The sequence below is a fragment of the Mesoplodon mirus genome (assembly GCF_964341445.2).
Source record: "Mesoplodon mirus genome assembly, chromosome: X".
Taxonomy (NCBI): Eukaryota; Metazoa; Chordata; class Mammalia; order Artiodactyla; family Ziphiidae; genus Mesoplodon; species Mesoplodon mirus.
Window position 1 is genome coordinate 137,835,351 of NC_138981.1, and position 25,578 is coordinate 137,860,928.

General features: G+C 37.5%; 1 protein-coding gene across 1 annotated transcript in view; it reads right to left on the reverse strand.

Moving 5' to 3' along the window:
- Positions 1-25,578, reverse strand: part of GABRA3 (gamma-aminobutyric acid type A receptor subunit alpha3) — a gene marked incomplete at both ends in the record, with an annotated part of 137,598 nt that overhangs the window by 85,353 nt on the left and 26,667 nt on the right. The window lies entirely within an intron of this gene.

A 25,578-nucleotide genomic window follows, 5' to 3' on the forward strand; every position in this document is an offset into this window, starting at 1 on the left:
TGCAACATGTGTTTATAACAAAACACCAGCAAGAATTTCAGTCTTAACGTGCCCCCAAAATTCATCTTTCAGTCCCAAGCCAGTTAGAGTTGGTGGGCAGTAAACACCATTCAGATCACTCCACTTCATTCACTGGTTCCGCAAAAACACTGATTCCTGGGCTATCGTCCTCAGCATTTCATCTTCCTCATCATTATCTCATTCCTTAATCTGGCATTTAACATTTAATTTGTAAAGTACCAACACATATTTCAAGTGTCAATTCAAACGGTCCCATTTGTCTGTCACTCATTCTACATATTTCCCTCCTCCAACTTTTCCTTTTCCCTTTCCTGTACACCTATTATTTGTTACCTAACTCAATACCTACCGAGCATGTAGTGGAAAAAGCATTGAACCTGATTTCAGAAGATCTTGGTACAGGTCAAGTAGTGCTACTGACAAGCTACTATGATCGTGAATGAGACTTTTATCTCCTTGAGCCTAGGTTTCCTTTACTAGAATATGAAGTTTTGGCACAGAGATCCCTAAAATCCATTTCAAAAAATATGCTCTGTTTCTTTGGTCTTGTGGTTTCTAAGCCCAGAGTTGATCAGAGGCACTAAATTAGAACTGAAGAAGAGATAGGGCAGTGGCAAAAACAACAAATAAGCACTAATGTAGTAAAGAAAGGGGTAGGAAAAAAGTAATAATATCCAGGCTTTTCTCAGAACAGGTTGCTGTGCTCAGTGCTTCTAGTGGCATTAATATAGGTCTATAGAAGGACCTTCCTAGAATATCTTATCCCTCAGACCTTTCTAGAGACATCCTTTCCTTGTGATGGGGACCAAAGGCAATATTAGGATTTGTATCTCCAGAGAAAATGATGGGCAGATGGGTGGAACTAGCCACCCACATAGAAAGAAATTTCAGTAACAGGTATGGAATAAATAAAACCATCAGAGAGCAGCCTCTTCAGCGGTTCATAACCCTTCACTGAAAATAGAGGTCACTTCCAAGAGCTAGTAGGATTTCCTTGGGGCAATATTATAACAAAATTAGAGAGGGAATTTGAAGCAGTGCTCAAATAATGACCAAGAAATAAGTTGGAGGCCAACTACACAATGTCTTCTCCACTCTAAAGGCACATCCTTGAGCCAGAACAAGCTGAAAGTCAGGGGGAAAGCAATAGAATCTTTAAAACAGCTGAAATATTCTAAAATGTTACAAGGATGCTCTGGTACTTTTCCAGGGCCTACTGATTTTTAGCTTAAACATAAAATTTATAAGTGGAAAAAACTTTGGTATAGGACTCTGGAGACTTGGGTTAATCCTGGTCCTACCTCAAGTTAACTATACCTTAATTTCTTTATCTGTAAAAAAGGGAATCCATTTTGTTATGATTCCAATATTAAAAATATTGGCCATAATAGATTAGAAGAGGCTACTAGAGGCACATACACTGTCATTCTTAAGAAATGTTTGGAACTTCCAGATAAGATGGCACAGGTAATAAACACACTATAATGAGAGATAAAATATAAATGATATAATAAAAAAGATATAACTGTTCCAAATAAAAGATCAAAATATCATGGAACAGACACAAATCAAAGGTGTAAGTAATACTGAAGCCAGAGATATGGGTCTGAAAATAAGAAGTAAAATAAAAGAAACTAAAATATTTCTCTGTACAAAAGAGGAGAATGGAAGCAGTCTGAGTACTCGTTGGTCAGAGCTGGGGCTCTCCTTGTAGAGAGGCTAAAAAAAGTGAAAATGAACTGATGCCCAGGGTATGACTCTGTTTGAGGCAGCAGGCATGGGCTAGGTGGGTGGGTGGCGATGACATGATCTACAAAGACATAGTCTTGGGATTAGAAATTGAGCTAAGTGGCTTGTTGGACCAGGAATGGATCAGCAATATCACAATGGAGAAGAAACTGCAAAAATACTGTTATAAGTCCAGTTTGGAACAGGGATCAGAGTAGAAGCAAACTATAAAACCACAGGACAGTAAGAAAAAGAGGGTGAAAAACTAAAATTAAAAAGAACTAAACTGTTTTCTGGCATGGTGGAATAAGTGCATTACAGCCTTTCTCTCCCAATGATTATAAATAAAAATCTCTGGACGAAATATAAAAGCAACTACCCAAGGACTCTGAAAAGTAAAAAAGAACAGGTAGATTATAGAGGGGCATCAAGACTTGGAGAAGCAACCCACAGGGAAATATCTTTCCTGTTTTTTTTCTTCTTCTTCTTCTTTTCTCTTGCAGTTCTGCCTCAAAGGCAAAGCTGCAGAGTGGGACAGTGGCACAAACAGCTAAAACTCTGATTTTAAAATCTGTCTTGCCAGAAAATTAGGGGGAAAGGCCACTGTAGACCAGAGAGTGTGGGGAATCCCAGAGTATAGAGGGTTAAAGAAGAGGATCCACTAATTCTTTATATGAACACTCACAAATCATAGGTTTACCCTTAAGCACATGCCTAGGGTAGACTCAAGGCAGCATGCCAAAGGCTTTGAGAAGTACACTATGATTTAAACCACCGCCTAAATTTCACACTAATCCTGAATAGCACAAGTATAGGACAGACTCAAAACCACATAGCAAAGATTTTGATAATTGAACTACGAATTAATATGTAAACCACGGACCAAGCCTTAGGACTATCCCCTCAGTGATACGTGTGTGACATAAACCAAACGCATCATAGCAAAGGCTTTGAAAACTGAAAGAGATGGGCATCACCACCCACAGAAAGCAAGGCAGACCTTGCTTTTTAGCCAAGTTGATTGTCTGCTAAAACAAACAAGAAAAAATACTTCAACATTCTCCAAAGCATTGTAACAGGACTAAGAGTCCACATAATAGTCAAAACGTCCAGAATACAATTCAGCATTGTTTTACTTAGAAAGAACCAGAAAAATGTTACCAATTCTCAAGGGAAAAGACAATCAACAAATGTCAACTGTAACATGATTCAAATGTTGAAAGTTTCAGTCAAAGATTTTTAAATGGTTATTATAACTAAGCTCCATGAGGTAAATGAAAATACATTTAAAATAAACAGAAAAATGAAGTTTTCACAGAAAAATTAGGAAATATAAAAATAACCAATTTGAAAATTTAGCAATAAAAAATTCAATTACCAAAATAAAAAATTCACTGGATGGTCTCAACAGCAGAATGGAGATGACAAAGGAAAGAGTCAGTGAAATTGGTGATTGACAGAAATTATCCAATGTGAAGAATAGCAACAAAATTGTCTGAAAAAATATCAACAGAAGCTCAGGACTATGCTAAATGATATGATAATGTCCAACACACAGAGCATTGGAATTCCAGAAGGAGAGGGGAAAGAAATTAGTAAAGAAAAAATGTACTTGAAGAAATAGTGCTCAGAAACTTTCCAAGTTTGGTAGAACACATAAGTTTACAGAATCAAGCCATTCTACAGACCCTAAACAGAAAAGAGAGAGAGAAAAAACAAGAAACGATTGCCTAGACATATAATAATCAAACTGCTAAATACCAAAGATGAAGAAAAATCTTGAAAGAAGGTATTGGAAAATCACATAGTCTATAGAAGGGAACAACTACTTGAAAGACTGAAGCTATATCATCAATTCAAAGACAATAGTGAAACAGAATCTTTAATATGTTTAAAGAAAACAACTGTTAACCACAGAACTCTATACCCAATAAAAATATGTTTCAGCAACTTAAGTGTCCATTGACAGATGAATGGATAAAGAAGATGTGGCACATATATACAATGGAATATTAGCCATAAAAAGAAATGAAATTGAGTTATTTGTAGTAGGTGGATGGACCTAGAGTCTGTCATACAGAGTGAAGTCAGTCAGAAAGAGAAAAACAAATACCGTATGCTAACACATATGTATGGAATCTAAAATAAAATGGTTCTGATGAACCTAGGGGCAGGACAGGAATACAGACACAGACACTGAGAATGAACTTGAGGACACAGTGGGGGAGAGGAAGCTGGGACGAAGTAAGAGTAGCATTGACATATATACACTAACAAATGTAAAATAGCTAGCTAGTAGGAAGCAGCTGCATAGCACAGGGAGATCAGCTCAGTGCTTTGTGACCACTTAGAGGGATGGGACAGGGAGGGTGGGAGGGAGGCTAAAGAGGGAGGGGATATGGGGATGTATGTATACATATAGCTGATTCACCTTGTTATACAGCAAAAACTAACAGAACATTGTAAAGCAATTATACTCCAATAAAGATGTAAAAAAAAAAAAAAGCTTCAGGAGACATTCTGAGATTTAAAAAGACAAGGGAATTTGTTACCAGCAGAGTTATTCTATAAGAAATTCTACAGAAATTCTTCAGGCTTAAGGGAAATAATGCTGGAGGGAAATTAGATTGTGAGGAATAAAGGAAGAACAACAGATATGGGAATTCTGGATATATGTTAAAAAATTGATCTTAAGTTCTTTAAAATAGTTATGACTGCTGAAATAAAAAATTCAAACATTGTCTCATGTGGGTTTTAATGAATGTTGATATAATAGTTAAGACACCCATAACATAAAGGTACTTTGGATGGGTAATGGACCGATATTGTTACAAGACTACTTTCTACACTTTACTGGAAGTGGAACAATATTAACTCTAAGAGGACTGTGAAACCTTAGCTGTGAAAATGGTAATCCCTATAGCAACCAATGAATCTCATAAAGAAATATTTCTAAAAAGGCAATAGATAAAATAAAGATGATCAAATATTTCAAAAAATATTCAAAAAATATTCAGTAAAAGGAAAATAGATTAACATAAAAACAGAGGGGACAAACAAAACAAATAATAAAATGATGAATCTAAACATATCCATGTCAATAAATATATTACTTGTAGGTGGTCTAAACATACAAAGCCAGAGATTGTCAGATTGGAAAAAAAAGAGCCAAACATATTCTGTGTACACAACGCCCACTTTAAATATAAAGATATAAATATATTAAAAGAATGGAAAATATATATAATGTAAACACTAATCAAAAGAGAGATGTGGTGGCTATATTAAAATCAAAGAACTATACTGTAGAACAAGGAAAATTACCAAAGATGAAGAGGGATTTACATAATTAAATCACAAGTAAGATATTACGAGGCTAAATGTGATATCCAACAATGGAACTTCAAAATATATGACACAAAAACTGAGGGAATTCAAATAGGAAATTTAAAAATCCAAAATTATTGTTGGATACTTCAACATTCCTCTTTCAACAATTGATAGAATGTGTACAGACAAAATTCGTAAATATATGGAAGACCTGAACAATATTATCAACGAGTGTCACCTAATTGACATTTATAGAACACTCTACCCCCAACAGAAGAATATCCAATTTTTTCCAGTACATTGGGACATTCACCAAGATAGCCCATAAAACAAACCTTAACAAATTTAAAAGAACTAAAGTCATATAAACTATGATCAGTAATCATAAAAGAATAAAAATAGTAATTAATACAGAAAAATATCTTTCCTAATATTTGGAAATTAAAGAACACTCTTCTAAATAACCCATGGATCAAGAAAGAAGTCATAAGTGATGTTTCAAAATATAGTGAACTCAATAAAAATAAAAATACAACACATCAAAGCTGTGGGATGCTCATAAAGAAATACATAGAGGGAAATGTATAGCATTAAATATCTACTTTAGGAAAAAAGAAGACTCAAAAAGTCCATAATCTAAGCTTCCATCTCAATAACTAGAAATATAAAAAAAGAAACACATTAAAAAAAGTAGAATTAAAAATAGAAAAACGATAGAGGAAATCAGTGAAATGAAAAACTGGTTCCTTGAAAAAAATTGAAAAATTGACAAACCTCTAATCAGACTGACCAAACAACAAAAAGACAAAATCTATGAATATCAGGAAAAATAGAAGAGTAATGTCACCAAAAGTGGCAGAGTAAGGAAATCTAGGGCTCTCTCTCTCCATAAAAACAACTAATAAGCTTGGAAAAACTGTCAGAATCAACTTTTATAGAACTCTAGAATCTAGTCAAAAACTTATATCCACCAGGGGAATGAATATGTGATGAAGAAAAAAGGTACTTCACCGACCTATATCCCACAACCCCCAGAGCGGCAGCAGCCATAAAGATGTCAGCCCACACTCCTGTTACAGGTTCCCATTGCCAGAAAGAGCAATATAAATATTATTCTGAATGGCAGGTCGAAACCCTTAACCCCTTTTTGAAAGACGGATGCAATGGCTTGACTTTGTTTCACTCAAATGGGATCATTCCTACTGCTGGGGCTGCTTACTGAGAGGCATTGTCAAAAGCATTTAAAGACAAAAATATTGACAGCAGCAGCCTGGGGCTAGGGATAAGAGTTGGGACAAGCAATAGACAAACTGAAAAGCCTGAGAAGAAAAAGTTTAGAAAAGGAGATACTTGGGTGAATAAGCATTTTTATAAACTTCCAACATATACCAAGGGATTGATAAGTCCACGCACATGCCCAGGGCTTGACATATGCTCAGAAAAGGCCTGAGAAGAACCTAAACTTTCACATCTGGCTGAATTTCAGACCTCACTATAAAGGGGAAGTGGAAGAGTCAATTCTTCCTAAACAATTCTACAGATTAAACACAGTTCTAAATAAAATCTAAGGGTTGTTTTGGTAGAAATTCATGAATTGATTCTGAAATTTGTATGGAAAGGCAAAAGAGCTAAATAAAATAGCCAAAACAAAAATTTTAATGCATTCTTAATTTGGAGAACTCTATTATAGGATTTCAATGTTTCAAGATTTACTATAAAAGTACATCGATCAAAACAGTAAAAGAATATTTGAGTTTTTTAAGGAAACTCCATACAGTTTTCCATAGCGGCTGTACCAATTTACATGCCCACCAACAGTGTAAGAGGGCTCCCTTTTCTCCACACCCTCTCCAGCATTTATTGTTTCTAGATTTTTTGATGATGGCCATTCTGACTGGTGTGAGGTGATACCTCATTGTAGTTCTGATTTGCATTTCTTTAATGATTAGTGATGTTCAGCATCTTTTCATGTGTTTGTTGGCAATCTGTATAACTTCTTTGGAGAAATGTCTATTTAGGTGTTTTGCCTGTTCTTCGATTGGGTTGTTTGTTTTTTTGATATTGAGCTGCATGAGCTGCTTGTACATTTTGGAGATTAATCCTTTGTCAGTTGCTTCATTTGCAAATAGTTATACATCAATCAATGGAACAGAATGGAGAGTTAAAAAGTATGCCCAGACATATATGGTCAATTGATTTTCAACCATGGTGAAAATTCAGTGTAGAAAACATAGCCTTTTCAAAAAATTGTGCTGGAACAATTAGATAGACATATGCTAAAACATGCTATTCCAACCCTTACTTCACACCTTATAAAAAAATTAACTCAGAATAGATCATAGTCCTAAATGTAAAACCTAAGACTATAAAATTTCTAGAAGAAAACATAGGAGAAAATGTCTGTGACTTTGGGTCAAGCAAAATCTTCTTTAGATATGCCATTAAAGTCACAAACTATACAAGAACAAATTGTTGAGTTAGACTCATCAAAATTTAAAACTTCTCTTTTTCAAAGACACTGTTAAAAGAATAAAAGCACAAGCCAAAGACTGGAAGAAATATTTTCATTTCAAACTTTTAACAAAGGACTTGTATAAAAGAATATATAAAGAACTTTCAAAATTCAGTAATAAGTGATAAAACAAGCCAAAAATTTTTTCTTGCAAAGGATCTAAACAGATATTTCACCCAAGAAAATAGACTGGTGGCAAATCAGCACATGAAGATATGAATCAGGAAATGCAATTTATAACCACAATATGATACCATTAGTATCCTATCAGAAGAGCTGTGAGGGGATTTTTCCAGTTGCTAGAAGTATCCTGTATCTGGGTTGTATTGCTAGTTACATGATAGTACACCACAAAGAGTGAATTATACTGTATGTAAGTTGCATATTAATTTTTAAAAATATAAAATTTGACCAAAATTAAACAATTTGAAAAAAAGCACAAAGACTCCCTTTAAAATGAGTCTATATTGGGGCTTCCCTGGTGGCGCAGTGGTTGGGAGTCCGCCTGCCGATGCAAGGGACACGGGTTCATGCCCCGGTCCGGGAGGATCCCACATGCCGCGGACCGGCTGGGCCCGTGAGCCATGGCTGCTGGGCCTGCGCGTCCGGAGCCTGTGCTCCACAACAGGAGAGGCCACAGCAGTGAGAGGCCTGCGTACCACCAAAAAAAAAAAAAAAAAAAAAAAAAGACTCTATATTGCTTCCATGTCCTGGCTATTGTAAATAGAGCTGCAATGAACATTGTGGTACATGACTCTTCTTGAATTATTGTTTTCTCAGGGTATATGCCTAATAGTGGGATTGCTCAGTCGTGTGGTAGTTCTATTTTTAGTTTTTTAACAAACCTCCATACTGTCCTTCATAGTGGCTGTATCAATTTACATTCCCACCAACAGTGCAACATGGTTCCCTTTTCTCCACACCCTCTCCAGCATTTATTGTTTGTAGATTTTTTTGGTGATGGCCATTCTGACAGGTATGAGACGTTATCTCATTGTAGTTTAAAAAAAATTTTTTTACATCTTTATTGGAGTATAATTGTTTTACTATGGTGTGTTAGTTTCTGCTTTATAACAAAGGGAATCAGTTATACATATACATATGTTCCCATATCTCTTCCCTCTTGCATCTCCCTCCCTCCCACTCTCCCTAACCCACCCCGCTAGGTGGTCACAAAGCACCGAGCTAAACTCCTTGTGCTATGTGGCTGCTTCCCACTAGCTATCTATTTTACGTTTGGTAGTGTATATATGTACATGCCTCTCTCTCGCTTTGTCACAGCTTTCCCTTCCCCCTCCCCATATCCTCATATCCATTCTCTAGTAGGTCTGTGTCTTTATTCCTGTCATACCCCTAGGTTCTTCATGACATGTTTTTTTCTTAAATTCCATATATATGTGTTAGCATACGGTATTTGTCTTTCTCTTTCTGACTTACTTCACTCTGTATGACAGACTCTAGGTCTATCCACCTCATTACAAATAGCTCAATTTCGTTTCTTTTTATGGCTGAGTAATATTCCATTGTACATATGTGCCACAAATTCTTTATCCATTCATCCGATGATGGACACTTAGGTTGTTTCCATCTCCAGGCTATTGTAAATAGAGCTGCAATGAACATTTTGGTATGTGACTCTTTTTGAATTATGGTTTTCTCAGGGTATATGCCCAGTAGTGGGATTGCTGGGTCATATGGTAGTTCTATTTTTGGTTTTTTAGGAACCTCCATACTGTTCTCCATAGTGGCTGTACCAATTCACATTCCCACCAGCAGTGCAAGAGTGTTCCCTTTTCTCCACACCCTCTCCAGCATTTACTGTCTGTAGATTTTTTGATGATGGCCATTCTGACTGGTGTGAGATGATATCTCATTGTAGTTTTGATTTGCATTTCTCTAATGATGAATGATATTGCACATTCTTTCATGTGTTTGTTGGCAATCTGTATCTCTTCTTTGGAGAAATGTCTATTTAGGTCTTCTGCCCAGTTTTGGATTGGGTTGTTTGTTTTTTTGATATAGAGCTGCATGAGCTGCTTGTAAATTTTGGAGATTAAGCCTTTGTCAGTTGCTTCATTTGCAAATATTTTCTCCCATTCTGAAGGTTGTTTTTTTGTCTTGTTTATGGTTTCCTTTGCTGTGTAAAAGCTTTTAAGTTTCATTAGGTCCCATTTGTTTATTTTTGTTTTTATTTCCATTTCTCTGGGAGGTGGGTCAAAAAGGATCTTGCTGTGATTTATGTCACAGAGTGTTCTGCCTATATTTTCCTCTAAGAGTTTGATAGTGTCTGGCCTTACATTTAGGTTTTTAATCCATTTTGAGTTTATTTTTGTGTATGGTGTTAGGGAGTGCTCTGATTTCATTCTTGTACATGTAGCTGTCCTAAGTGTCCATCAACAGATGAATGGATAAAGAAGATGTGGCACACATATACAATGGAATATTACTCAGCCATAAAAAGAAACGAAATTGAGTTATTTGTAGTGAGGTGGATGGACCTAGAGTCTGTCATACAGAGTGAAGTAATTCAGAAAGAGAAAAACAAATACCGTATGCTAACACATATATGTGGAATCTAAAAAACAAACAAAAAAATGGTCATGAAGAACCTAGGGACAAGACAGGAATAAAGATGCAGACCTACTAGGGAATGGATATGAGGATATGGGGAGGGGGAAGGGTAACCAGGGATAAAGTGAGAGAGTGGCATGGACATATATACACTACCAAACGTAAAATAGATAGCTAGTGAGAAGCAGCTGCATAGCACAAGGAGATCAGCTCGGTGCTTTGTGACCACCTAGAGGGGTGGGATAGGGAGGGTGGGAGGGAGGGAGATGCAAGAGGGAAGAGATATGGGGATATATGTATAGGTATAACTGATTCACTTTGTCATAAAGCAGAAACTAACATACCACTGTAAAGCAATTATACTCCAATAAAGATGTTTAAAAATAAATAAATAAATAAATAAATAAATAAATAAATAAATGAAATGAGTCTATACATCAAAACTAATGAAACAGAACAGTACACCCAGAAACTGTCCTATGGATACATGAAGTTTTGATGTATGGCAGGACAGGTATTGTATATCAGTGAGAAAAACATGTACTATTGAAAGATGTGCCAGACTACAGGTTACCCATATATAAAAAGTACATTGCTACCTCATACCACATATAAATATTAATTGAAAATGTACTAACTTAAATAGGAAACATAATTCATGAAAGAAGGAATCTGAATAACCAATGAATGTAACCAATGAATAACCAACATCACTAGATAATGAGGGAAATGCAAATTAAAAAGAGGTACCATTCACAGCTATCAGCCCTGCAAAAATTTAAGACCATGAGAATACCGAGTGCTGGTTAAGAACTGAAACAAAGAGAACTCTCATACACTGCTAGGAGGAAGTGAAAATTGGTACAACCATTTTGGAGGGCAATTTGGAAATATTTGCTGAAGTTGAGATGTGTATATCTTATAACCCATTTATTCCACTGATAGATCTATATTCAAAAGAAATCCTTACACGTGTGCACAAAGAGACATATGCAAGCATGTCCATTCGGTATTTGAAATGTGGTTCTATTTAGACTTAATGGTATTGTAATAGGCATCTTTCAGTGAATAAAATTCTTTATTTCCCTCAGAAATCTCCAATAGGGATTCCTTTGCAATCACTGTAGATTAATGTGTTACAAGTGAGATGTAGTCTCATTCCCTTTGTTGTGGAATAAATTAATGTGTTGGTCCTGGCTAAGCTGAGCAGAACCCAGTCTTTCTACCTGGAATCAGACATCTTCTCTTTGCAACTCAAATGAGAAGTTTTTCCTCCCAAGTCTTTGTTACAGTTTTCCTATCCTTTTGACCCCACTAAAAAGAATTTTATCTTCCAGACACACTGTCTGCCAAGCTGTCCTTCCTTAATCTTATTGTTAAACCAGAAAACTCTCATATTTTTCCTCTTACATCAGTATTAGCCAGAACCTGCTCTTTTTTATTTTCTTATAAGGGGCTATCCTCTAAGTTGACATCCAGCTTTGAAATAGTTATGGCTTGTTTCAGTACCCTTTGTTAGAAAACATACTGTCTCCCACCAAACCCTGACATTCGCAGATTGGCAGACTGGGGCTGTGAGGGTGTGCTGTTCATTTTTACCCTGCTTCACTATTTCTCTCAAACATAGCAGTGATGAGAAACAAAGAACCTTGTACTTGGAACCAATAGCCCTGAGATTGGGCCCTGGCTCTACTGTTTATTGACTAATAAACTACCTTAATCATTTTAGTCTTAGGTTCCACCACTGCGAAATAGAGATATCAGTATCTCCCCTCACAGTTCCATTGTGAGAATTAAATTAGATAAAAGATGCTAGATGTGAAAAAAGTACTTGGAAATTGTAAAGGGGCACTCATAGTATAGGATCTTGAGTATGGAGTTTTGAGTCAGGTGAAATCAATGATAGACTCAGAGATACCAACAAGCTTCATTGACTAAACCTTGTCCCTGTTCCCCACCTGATCTAAGGCTACCTCCCTAGTAGATATTGCTGATAGCCATCCCTGTTAAAGGATGAGGAAATGACCAAATAAAACAATAATAATGCTGGGAGGCTGCTATTATTTGTCATTTGATATCTGCATTTATTCTTGGTCCTGGCCTTTTATGGCTGCAGGTACCAGAAGACCTATACCACTCTAATTCACTTTGGGCTTCTGCTGCCAAAGTTCCCATGCTAGGTCAGCTCTGCCTATTATCCTACTGCAAAGGATTCTAGACCGATATACCATTAAAAAGAGGTGTTAAGAGATTTGGAAGCAGAGAACTTGCTTCCTGACTTTCCTTACCTCTCACTTCCCCATTCTCATCATAAATAAGACTGAGCAGTAGATTTGGCATCTTAGGCTCAACTTTCTGCCAGGTGAATATACTTCTTCACTCCTGAAACTAGCAGTCTCTGCAATGATCTATATCCAAATTTATGGCCCAGGGTACAATATCCTTCCACCTCCATGGTGAGTGGCTCCATGCTGAATATGCAGGTAACTACACTTCTGCTAACACTTCTGGGACCTCATCTCCTGTAGAAACTCCAAAGTGAACTGTCCTTGACCAACTTTGATCTCAATGCACTTGTCCTCTTATGCATAAGAGGAAAAGTGATGATTGGAAGGCAGTTTTCCCGATAGATCTTCACCAAGAGGACTATGCTAGTAACAATCTGTGTAACACCCCAGCTGTTTTTTAACCTTGATAGACTCCATATTTTTAAAAAAATGCCTCCTGATACAATAGTATATTTGAACAGCTTCCTGTTTGTCATTTCAAACTCAAAATCCCTTGAATACCTGATTTAAATTATTTTTAACTACTTGTGTCAGAATCTTCTATGGGCCAACCAGAAGAAATACATATTTGTTAGTCCTGAGATGGAATTTCTGAGCCACATCTTATCTGTCACGGGTTCTGTGTGATGTTGAACAAGATGTCAGTAATTCTGCAGTGAGGGCTTTCCATCCACATTCAATTAAATATACTCAGCAATTCTTGGGTTTGATCAATACTGTTGATGGATGGTTTAATCTTCAGTTTTCTCCACTGACAATCTTCATGCCATCCTCTCCTAGAATCTTGAAGATGATGAGACAGATTGCTATGTAGTCATAGAAAAGTTGGTATTAACCCTGCATGTCTACTTAAAGTAGTCTAGCATGCATAGGAGGCATACCAGTGCACAGCGGAATCACCTAAATATACAGGTTTACATAAGAGGCAGTACTTGGAGGCATAGAGTGCAAAAAAAAACCCAAAACGTCAAACAATGTATATTCTAAAAGAGGAAGCCTATATCTAGGCATTTCATAGTGCCACTCTATTGAGTCAAATAATCTCATTTATAACAATGAGTATGGCTCTTAGGGACTTTTGGTGGCCCCGAATCAGAAACATCACCTTACAGTATATCACTATCTATGGCACCTTTGTGGCCTGAGAGTTTATTGCAACCTTCCCTAACCCTCAATATTCCCTGAGCTTTATTGGATTTAATCTCTGACCTGTTATTCCAATGTGGTAAGACATCATTCACTGCTGCTTACTTTTATCCTGTTTGTGAAAGTGCTCTTCTACCTCCACGGACAACCAAGCTACCTCATTTCTGTCTGCACTCTCCTCTGAGTTTTGTTGTTGTTGTTGTTATTGTTGTTTTGCGGTACACGGGCCTCTCACTGTTGTGGCCTCTCCCGTTGCGGAGCACAGGCTCCGGACGTGCAGGCTCAGCGGCCATGGCTCACGGGCCCAGCCGCTCCGCATCATGTGGGATCTTCCCGGACTGAGGCACGAACCCGTGTCCCCTGCATTGGCAGGCAGACTCTCAACCACTGCGCCACCAGGGAAGCCCCTCCTCCGACTTTTGAGCATATCAGCTGGGTCTTTGAGAATTGCAACACTTCTTATACCTCCCAGTGATATTGCCACTGATCAATTTACATTCCTACGCTCTTCCAGACAAAAGATACCTTTCCATAAAAACAGTAGCTTTCCTCACAATGACTACCGCAAGTGGCATTCTGATAGCTAGTCATTCCCTTAGCAAGCCAGGTTTCCCAGAAGAACTTTCATTATATCTGCTGGACTAGTGGTCAGGATAAGGAGTATATTGACCAATACTGGACTTGAGAAGGCACAAGATGACACTTGGTCCTCGTTTCAATAGATACAAATTACTAGCCCAAATTTCAGCTCAGTGCTCAAAGTTGGATGACAGTTAACTCCCTTGTGTCCTTCAGGATTACAGTAATCATCAATCTAGTTGCCTTCTGACTCTACAGCTGACTTGCAGGCATTTCCACTCTTAATTATTTTCTTCTAGATTCTGTCTCTTTCTCAGGAATCAGTTGGGATAATCCAGAAAAGTGGAGTATCTTTTAAAGGAGTTGTTAAACACAAAATGCCTTCAACAGCTCTGATACCTGGTTCAGTGGAATACATCCAGAAAAGCCATCACAGTGCTATGTCTCCCACCTTCAGAATGTACCAAAGACTTTCCAAGCCTTCCACTTAGTGTCCCCAGGGAAACAATGGTCTTATTCCACCTATGGCAAGGGTTACAGAGAGGTGGTACTGAACCACCTTAGAACGGTGAATAGCTCCCATAGGCAAGGCCAAAAGTAATATATAGTATATCTGTGTAGCTTTGCAACAGTAACTCAGAAAACTCTCCAGGTTCTATATTCTACCTTTCCTTCTTTTCTCACTCAGCAAATCCACTCTTCTTGCACTGCTCTTATGATTTCCATACTGTTGCCTGGTAACTGGTTTATTACTCTTGGCATAGTCTGCACCAGTTGGATTGTCTGCTTGGGCTCTCACTGCCAATTTCACTCCTGAGTATTTTCTTTCAGATATTTCTTATCTGCACATTCGGCAGCCCTAAAGTTAGTCATTCCCCACCTAGCTTTGACACCAAGAATTCCAGCCTGAGTTTGAAATGCTGAGCCCTCACTTTTTCCAGAGAGAGAAAAACCATGATACAGACACCTAAATAACTATCGCCCCTGCCAAAGGCAAAGAAGTAAATGCTACACAGATCCTACTAAAGACATGAGGGTTGGATAAGCAGTGGTCAATTCCTGCTGAGGGAAACAAGAAAAATGATAACTCATGTTTACAGTGTTTAATTTTAGAAAACACTTTTGTATATATTATTTCATTTGCTTCTCACAATAAACCTGTGAGGTAAGTATTCATTCATTAAACAAATATTGAGGACTTACTATGGACTAGGTAGTATTTGCCAATTCAGCAGTAAATCGAAGAGTCAAAAAATCCCTGCACTCCTAAAATTTACATTCAAGTGGGGGAAAGTAGATAAAATATTTGTAAACTATGGTAATGCAATAGTTGCTATAGGGAAAATAAAGCTGGAATTTGGATGAGAAATTTTAAATACAATTGCAAAAAAGGCCTCATTGAGCAGGTGCCAACCGAGCAAGAGGAGGCTTGTGTAATAATTCAGGTGATAGATGATGGTGGCTCACACCAAGCTGGTAGCAATAGAGGTGATGGGAACTGGTCAGATTTTTGGATGTTTTGATGGCAGAATTTGTTACTGGATTGGATCTGGAAGAGGAGTTAAGTTTCCTGAGCAGCTATCATGTGTGCTGGTTACCCTCATTTTGTTGTCAAAGGTGGGACATGATGCCTTAGAGAGGTCAAATGACCTTCTTAAGGTCACTCATCTAGAATGAGCCAAAATGAAGTTATAAATTCAGGTCTTCTAGCCCATGCTTGAAGACTTCATGATGGAAATGGTATTTAAGTTTTGAAGAAAGAATATGACCTTGAACGGTAGAGAGTTATGAGTGCATGCTAAACTAAGGACATAACACGAATAAAGCCATCACTGGGCTTCTAAACTGCTGTGGTACTTCTACTAGACCAAAACATAGGGAGGCCTCTATGATGAGTGCTGAAGCACTCAAAGCAGAGGACCAGAGAGATTAATGACTGAGAGAAGAGAAAGAAGGCAAAAGAATTAAGCATGAAATCAAAAGATGATAATCAAATGAAAGACACTAGCACAAACAGGAGATCAGACAAAAGAGTGAGAGATCACAATTTTATACTGAGCTCTTGAAGAAAGTTGAGCACAGTGAATAGGAACTAGTCAAAAGCAGGTACTCCTGCTGATTTGGAACCTTGCCACCCACAGTTCACACAGTGAAATGACGAAGCATCCAAGACAGAAAGCAGCACGGGGTCAGGTACAAGAAATCTGTTTTCAACCCTTGGTAAGTGAGGCAGAATGGGAAGTTGATGCCACAAAAGAAAAAAAGAGAGAACTATCTGTATAATAACTTTGTGTCCAACCAAAAGATATGAATCAGGAGAAAAGAAAGCAGAGACAAAAATCAAGGCCTATGGGATCACATCAATTATATCCCATTCATGGTTTTCCCTATACCTCTTCTGTGGGCAAAACTCTGTGCTCAGTACTCCAGGGGAAGAGAGCAATTAAAAGGACATGGTTTCTGCCTTCAAGTAACTTGCTGGGGAAGGGGAAGAACAAAGGAGACAGAGCATAGAACCACATTATTGTCCACTCTGTAGCTAGCACTACTTCTCTTAGAAATCATTTCCAAAATCTGTTATACTGACTTGAAAAGATGGTAGTTTGGATTGGATGACAGGAGAGACTCTGTCCACTCACTGCTTTGCCTCATGCCTCCTCTTTCAGTGTGAAGGCTTCCAGATTGCTGACTATTTGTAGCTAAAGTCAAAGAATTCCAGTGAGATAAAGCAAGATAGGTCTGATTAAATCCCACTGGGAAATCCCACCAGAGTTTGACTAATAAATTAATGCTAACTATGTCTATATAGCCTCATTAGAGGGGCATAAAGGGTAATATCCTGATACTTCAAAAGTTCTTCCCAGGGCTTCCCTGGTGGCGCAGTGGTTGAGAGTCCGCCTGCCGATGCAAGGGACACAGGTTCGTGCCCCGGTCCGGGAAGATCCCACATGCCGCGGAGTGGCTGGGCCCGTGAGCTATGGACGCTGAGCCTGCGAGGCCTGTGCTCCGCAACAGGAGAGGCCACAACAGTGAGAGGCCCACGTACCACACACACAAAAAAAAGTTCTTCCCAGGGTCTATCTTAATGCCTCCTGTAGTTATTCCGTCCTGTCATGTTTTCAGAGATAGTGGTGACCATCTGGACATCCTAAATGACCACCATGACATGCAAACATTGTTCTGGTTATTTAAAAGTGAATTTTAAGTTACCTATGTATTTTTGCTATTAATGTGATAAGTGGGGAAACTGCTGTGCTATAAGACAAGGCACTTATTTGATGTTATGTGATAACTTGGTGCTAAAGTCAGAGATAGAATTCAATCTCTGCAGTCCTGCCTTAGGAATATTCCAACTATCTAGACCCATGCCTTCTTTAACACTGGTTGGTAGCTCTCTACTTCTCCACACTAATAGGATCCCAGGAAAGAAATGGTCTAGAGAAGAGTTACAGCAGGAAGGTGCTATATTAGGAGCAAATCTGTAGTAACCGGTAGGTCTCAGATCCATTAAAAGAAAGACTATAAAAGATAACTGAAGATAACTTATTTATAGAAATGGCAAGCAATTACAAGAGCTATTATTGTAAAGTTGAGTTTAAAAATGGATTTTCTAGAGGATCAAGACAGTGGAGTAGAAAGACCCTGAACTCACCTCCCCTCAGATATATATCAAAACTACAACTACATATAGAGCAACACTCACTGAGAATGACTCAAAAACTAGTAGAATGGCTCTTCTACAAGCAAGGCTGTAAAGAAAGAACCACACTCAATCTGGTAGGAAGGGAAAAGTAGCAAGCTGGTTGGGTCCTGCACCCTCAATGGGTGACCCAGAAGAACAGGGGGAAATCACAGGCTTAAGGATTCTCCCAGGAGAGCAAGGGGTTCAAGCCACGTATTAGGCAACCCCAACCTTGAGGACCAACACTGGGAAAAAGAGCCCCCTTAGCTGGTTTGGAAATCAGTATGACTTACTGGAGGACTGTATGAAACGAAGTCTCCACTATTCAAGAGCACATGCATACCACTTGTTTGCTCCCAGTCCTAGCACAGAGGCATCAGATTGAAAACTGAATTGCGATCTGGCTGGCCAGCCAGGACTGCCCCAGCACACAACCCAGACTGCACCAGGCTCCTGCTCCAGCCCATCCTGCTCCAGCACTGCTCCTTGCTAATGTGGAGCATGCATGCCTGGAGGGAACAGAGCCAGCTCAGGCCTCAGCCCTGCCTCTGTCCAAGGTAGAGACAGCCATTGTCAGCATGTGTGTGTGTGTGTGTGTGTGTGTGTGTGTGTGTGTATGCATGCGTGGACACTTATGAAGGAACAGAACCAGTGCAGTTCCTGACTCTGTCTCTGGCTTGGGCAGAGACGACCACTGCTAGCACGTACGTGTGTGAGCACACTGGGAAAGGAGTGGAAACAGCTCAGTAGTGGAGCTACAACCCTTCCTGCCTCAACCCAGCCTCTAACCTAGGTACACACACTGGGGAAAAAGTGGAATCAGCTCAGAAGTGCAGGTCCAAGTCTTCAGATCCTTGCCACACCTCCAATATAGACAGAGACTGCTATCACACTTGGGAGAAGCACAACTCCCTCAGGATTCATACCCCAGCCCCTTGGGCCCCAGCCCCACCCCCAATGGTACCACTACCACTGAGCCTAGGAGAATCCCCAGCTCACACCTAGCTCTGGCTCCAGGCACTCCAAATCCAGCCCTACCTTCCACCAAGGCAGTAGCTGATAGTGCACCCCAGGGGAACATGCAGCCTGTGCTCACCACATGTCCACCTTTCACACCAAAGCCACTGAGCATACAGACTGCATAAGGATGCTCCCACACAAGGATACACATTCAAGACTGGGATAGGTAACTGTTTCACCTAATTTCATAGAGAGAAAGAAAGTTAAACAAAATGAGAAGATAGTGGAATATGTTTCAAATGAAAGAACTAGATAAAACCCTGAAAAAAAGAAAACCCTAATGAAACAGAGATAAATAATTTACCTGATAAACAGTTCAAACCCATAGTAATAAGAATGCTAACTGAACTTGAAAAAGAATACATGACCAGAGTGAGATTTTCAATAAAAACTAGAAAATATAAAAAAGAACCAGTCAGAGCTGAATAATACAGTAACTGAAAGGAAAAACACACTAGAAGGAACTGACAGCAGACTAGGTGATACAGAAGAAAGCATAATTGATCTGGAAGGTAGAATAGTGGAAATCACCCAATCAGAACAGCAAAAAGAAAAATTTAAGAAAATGAGGATAGGGGCTTCCCTGGTGGCACAGTGGTTGAGAGTCCTCCTGCTGATGCAGGGGACACGGGTTCATGCCCCAGTCCAGGAAGATCCCACATGCCACAGAGTGGCTAGGCCCATGAGCCATGGCCGCTGAGCCTGCACATCCAGAGCCTGTGCTCTGCAACGGGAGAGGCCACAACAGTGAGAAACCTGCGTACCGCAAAAAAAAAAAAAAAAAAAAAAAAAGAAAGAAAAGAAAATGAGGATAGCTTAAGGCACCTCTGGGACAACATCAAGCATACTAACATTTACATTATAGGGTTCCCAGAAGAAGGAGAGAGAGATAAAGGGGTAGAAAATGTATTTGATGAAATCATGGCTGAAAATTTCTCTAACCTGAAGAGGAAACAGATATCCAGGTAAAGGACACACAGAGTCCCAAACAAGATGAACCCAAGAGACACACAAAAGACATATCATAATTAAAAGGGCAAAAGCTAAATATATGGAGAGAATTTTAAAGGCAACAAGAGAAAAACAAAGAGTCACATACAAGGGAACCCACATAAGGCCATCAGCTGATTTTTCAGAAGAAACTTTGCAGACCAGAAGGGAGTGGCATGATATATTTCAACTTCTAAAAGAAAAAAACCCTACAGGGCTTCCCTGGTGGCACAGTGGTTGAGGGTCTGCCTGCCGATGCAGGGGACGCAGGTTTGTGCCTTGGTCTAGGGGGATCCCACATGCTGTGGAGCGGCTGGGCCCGTGAGCCATGGCTGTTGGGCCTGCACGTCTGGAGCCTGTGCTCCAGAACGGGAGAGGCCCCCAACAGTGAGAGGCCCGCGTACTACAAAAAAAAAAAAAAAAAAACAAACCTACAAACTAGGATACTCTAACCAGCAAGGTTATCATTCAGAATTGAAGGAAAGATAAAGAATTTCCTGGACAGGCAAAAACTAAAAGAGTTAATCACTACTAAACCAACCTTAAAAGAAATATTAAAAGGTCTTCTCTAAGTGGGAAAGTTAAAGCTACAAGAAGTAAGAATTTACAGGAAAGAATATCTAAATACTAAAGGCAAATAAATAGTAAAGGCTATGGATCAACCACTTAAATAAGCTAGTATGAAGATTAAAAGCCAAAAATTGTAAAATTAAGTATAACTAAAAAAAAAACTGTTAAGGGATAAACATGAAGATGTAAAATATGACATCAAAAACACAAAACGTGGGGAAGGGAGTAAAAAATATAGATTTTTTAGACTGTGTTTGAAATTCAATGATTATCAGTTTAAAACATGTAGATATAAGTCAACACATATGAGCTGTATGGTAAACAGAAATTAAAAACCTACAATAGATTCACAAAAACTAGAAAGAATGGAACACAAGCATACCACTAAAGAAAATCATCAAACCACAAGAAAAGAGACTAAAATAAGAACAGAAAAGAACTACAAACACACCAGAAAACAAGTAAGAAAATGACAATAAGTACATACCTATCAATATTCATTTTAAATGTCAATGAACTAAATGCTCCAATCAAAGACATAGGGTGGCTGGGCCAATTGGACATAAGAACAAGACCCATCCACTTGCTGCCTATAAGAGACACACTTCAGACCTAAAGACACACAGAGACTGAAAGTGAGGGGATGTAAAATGATATTCCATGCAAATAGAGATGAAAGGAAATCTGGGGTAGCAATACTAATATCAGACAAAGTAGATTTAAAACAAAGTCTGTAACAAAAGACAAAGGAGGGCATTATATAATGATAAAGGTGTCACTACAAAAAGAGAATGTAACATTTGTTAACATATATTCACCTAATATAGGAGCACCTAAATATATAAAGCAAATACTAACAGACATAAAGGGAGAAACTGAAAATTATACAATAATAGTAATACCCCACTTACATCAATGGACTGATCATCCAGACAGAAAACCAATAAGAAAACAGTTGCCTTAAGTGACATATTAGTCCAGTTGGACTTAGATATATACAGGACCTTCCATCTAAAAATAGCAGAATATTGTTTCTTTTCATGTACACTTGGAACATTACTAGGATAGATCACATGCCACAAAACAAGTCTCAACAAACTTAAGAGGATAGAAGTTATATCAAGTATTTTTTTCTGACCACAACTGTATGAAACTAGAAATCAATTACAGGAAAGCAATGGGAAAAACATAAACAAGTAGAGACTAAACATGTTACTAAGAAACTAATGGGTCAACAAAGAAATCAAAGAGGAAATGAGAAAATACTTTGAGAAAAATAAAAATAAAAACACATCTTTCTAAAATCTATGGAAAGCACCAAAAGCAGTTCTAAGAGGGAAATTTATAGCAGTACAGGCCTACCTCAAGAAAGAAGAAAAACTTCAAATAAACAACATAACCTACCATATAAAGTAATTAGAAAAGGAAGAATAAAGCCCAAAGTCAGCAGAAGGAAGGAAATAATAAAGATCAGAATGGAAATAAATAAAAGAGAGACCAAAAAAGACCAGAAAAGATCAATGAAACCAAGAGCTGTTATTTTGAAAACATAAACAAAATTGATATGCGTTTTAGTCAGGCTCATTAAGAAAAATAGAGAAAGGACTCAAATAAACAAAATTAGAAATGACAGAGGAGAAATTATACCTTCTATCTCAAAGACACAAAAAATCATAAGAGAATACTATGAGCAGTTATATACCAACAAATTGGACAACCCAGAAGAAAAGGACAAATTTCTAGGAACATACAATCTTACAAGACTGAATCAGGAAGAAACTGACAATCTGAATAGACTGATCAATAGTATTGAAATTGAATTAGTAATCAAAAACTTCCATAAAACAAAATTCTAAGAACTGACAGATTCACAGGGGAATTCTTTCAAACATGTAAAGAAAAGCTAATACCTATACTTCTCAAATTATTCCCAAAAATTGAAGAGGAAGGAACACTCCAAAACTCATTATATGAGACCACCACTGTCATGAAACACTACAAAAAAGAAAATTAAAGGCCTATAAATCTGATGAATATAGATACAAAGATCCTCAACAAAATATTAGCAAACCAAATTCAACAATTCGTGAAAAGGATCAGACACCATGATCAAGTGTGATTTATTCCAAGGATATAAGGATGATTCAATATCCATAAATCAATCAATATGATATATCACATTAACAAAACAAATGATAAAAATCACATGATCATCTCAATAGATGCAGAAATAGCATTTGACAAAATTCAACATCGATTCATGCTAAAAACTCTCATCAAAGTTGGTATAGAGGGAACATATCTCAATATAATAAAGGCCACTTATGACAAGCCCACAGCTGACGTCATGCTCAACTGAAAGCTTTTTCTTTAAACTCAGGAACATGACAAGGATGCCCTCTCTCACCACTTCTATTTAACATAGTATTGGAAGTCCTAGCCACAGCAAACAGACAAGAAAAGAAATAAAAGGCATCCAAATTGGAAGCAAAGGTGTGAAACTGTCACTATTTGCAGATGACATGATACTATACATAGAAAATGCTAATGTCTCCACAAAACAATATGAGAATCAATAAATTAATTCACTAAATTTGCAGGATACAAGATTAATAAACAGAAATCTCTTACTTTTCTAATAAAGAATTATCAGAAAGAGAAAGCAAGAAAACAATCCCCTTTAAAATCACATCAAAAATACCAAAAAAATAATAATAATAAACTTAACCAAGGAGGTGAAAGACCTATATTTTGAAAACTATAAAACACTGATGAAGAAAATTGAAGATGATACAAAGAAATGGAAAGATATCCCATGATCATGAATTAGAATAATTAATATTGTTAAAATATCCATACTACCCAAAACAATCTATAGATTTAATGCAATCCATATCAGAATACACAAACTAGGACAGATAATCCTAAAATTTATATAGAATACCAAAAGACCCTGAATAGTCAAAGCAATCTTGATAACAAAGAACAAAGCTGGAGGTATCATGTTCCCTGACTTCAAACTATACTACAAAGCTACAGTAATCAAAACAGTATGGTAGTGGCATAAAAACAGACAATTAGATCAATGGAATAGAATAGAGAGCCCAGAAATAAACCCACACACTTATGGTCAATTAACCTATGACCAAAGAGGCAAAAATATACATTGGAGAAAATACAGTCTCTTCAATAAGTGGTGCTGGGAAAACTGGACAGAAACATGTAGAAGAATGACATTAGAATGTTTTTCTCAAATAATATACAAAAATAAACTCAAAGTGAGTTAAAGACCTAAATGTAAGACATGAACCATAAAACTCCCAGGAGAGAACATAGGCAGAACAGTCTTTGACATAAATTATAGAAATATTTTTTGATCTGCCTCCTCAGGCAAAGGAAACAAAAGCAAAAATTAATAAATGGGACTTAATTAAACTTTAAAGCTTTAGCACAGCAAGGGAAACTATTAACAAAATGAAAGACAGGTTACTGAATGGCAGAAAACATTTGCAAATTATATGACCAACAAGGGGTTAATATCACAAATATACAAACAGTTCTTAAAAGCTCAGTATCAAACAAAAAAAACCCCTCAATTATAAAATGGGAAGAAGACCTGAATAGACATTTTCCCAAAAAAGACATACAGGTGGCCAACAGGCACTTGAAAAGATGCTTAACATTGCTAATCATCAGAGAAATGCAAATCAAAACCACAATGAGATATTATTTCACAGTTGTCAGAATGGCTATCATCAAAAAGACCACAATAAACAAATGTTTGTAAGGATGTGCAGAAACGGAAACTCTCCTACACTGTTGGTGGGAATATAAATTGGTGTAGCTACTGTAGAAAACATTATGGAAGTACCTCAAAAAAAGAAAAAAACTAAAACTAGAGCAACCATATGATCCTACAATTCCAGTCCTTGGTATATACCCTTAGAAAGTAAAAATGCTGATTTGAGAAGATATATGTACCCCAATGTTCACAGCAGCATTATTTACAATAGCCAATATATGGAAATAACCTAAGCGTCCATCAACAGATAAATGGATAAAGAAGATGTGGTATGTGTACACATATATGTATACACTATATATATATATATATATATATATATATATATATATATATATATACGTACACACGCGCATGCACACACACACAATGCACACACTGGATTACTACTCAGCCACAAAACAGAATGAAATTTTTCCATCCAAAAAAAATATGTGAGGTAATGGATGCATTGACTTGTTGAGGGGTATCATTTCTCACTGTATACATATATCAAACCATCATGTTGTATACTTAAATCCTACAATTTTATTTGTTAATTATACCTCAATAAAATCTAAAAACATAAGAGGCATGATGATTCAAGTATGGAGATAGCATGAAGCTAAAAGCGATAGTACTAGTTCTGTGAAAAATGGCAGTGGTAGTTTGATAGGGATTGCATTGAATCTGTAGATTGCTTTGGGTGGTATAGTCATTTTCACAATGTTGAGTCTTCCAATCCAAGAACATGGTATATCTTTCCATCTCTTTGTATCATCTTTAATTTCTTTCATTAGTGTCTTATAATTTTCTGCATACAGGTCTTTTATCTCCATAGGTAGCTTTATTCCTAGATATTTTATTCTTTTTGTTGCAATGGTAAATGGGAGTGTTTTCTTAACTTCACTTTCAAACTACCACTGGCATTTTTCACAGAACTAGAACAAAAAATTTCACAATTTGTATGGAAACACAAAAGACCCCAAATAGCCAAAGCAATCTTGAGAAAGAAAAACGGAGCTGGAGGAATCAGGCTCCCTGACTTCAGACTATACTACAAAGCTACAATAATCAAGACAGTATGGTACTGGCACAAAATCAGAAATATAGATCAATGAAACAGGATAGAAAGCCCAGAGATAAACCCACATATATATGGTCACCTTATCTTTGATAAAGGAGGCAAGAATATACAGTGGAGAAAAGACAGCCTCTTCAATAGGTGGTGCTGGGAAAACTGGACAGCTACATGTAAAAGAATGAAATTAGAACACTCCCTAACACCATACACAAAAATAAACTCAAAATGGATTAAAGACCTAAATGTAAGGCCAGACACTATCAAACTCCTAGAGGA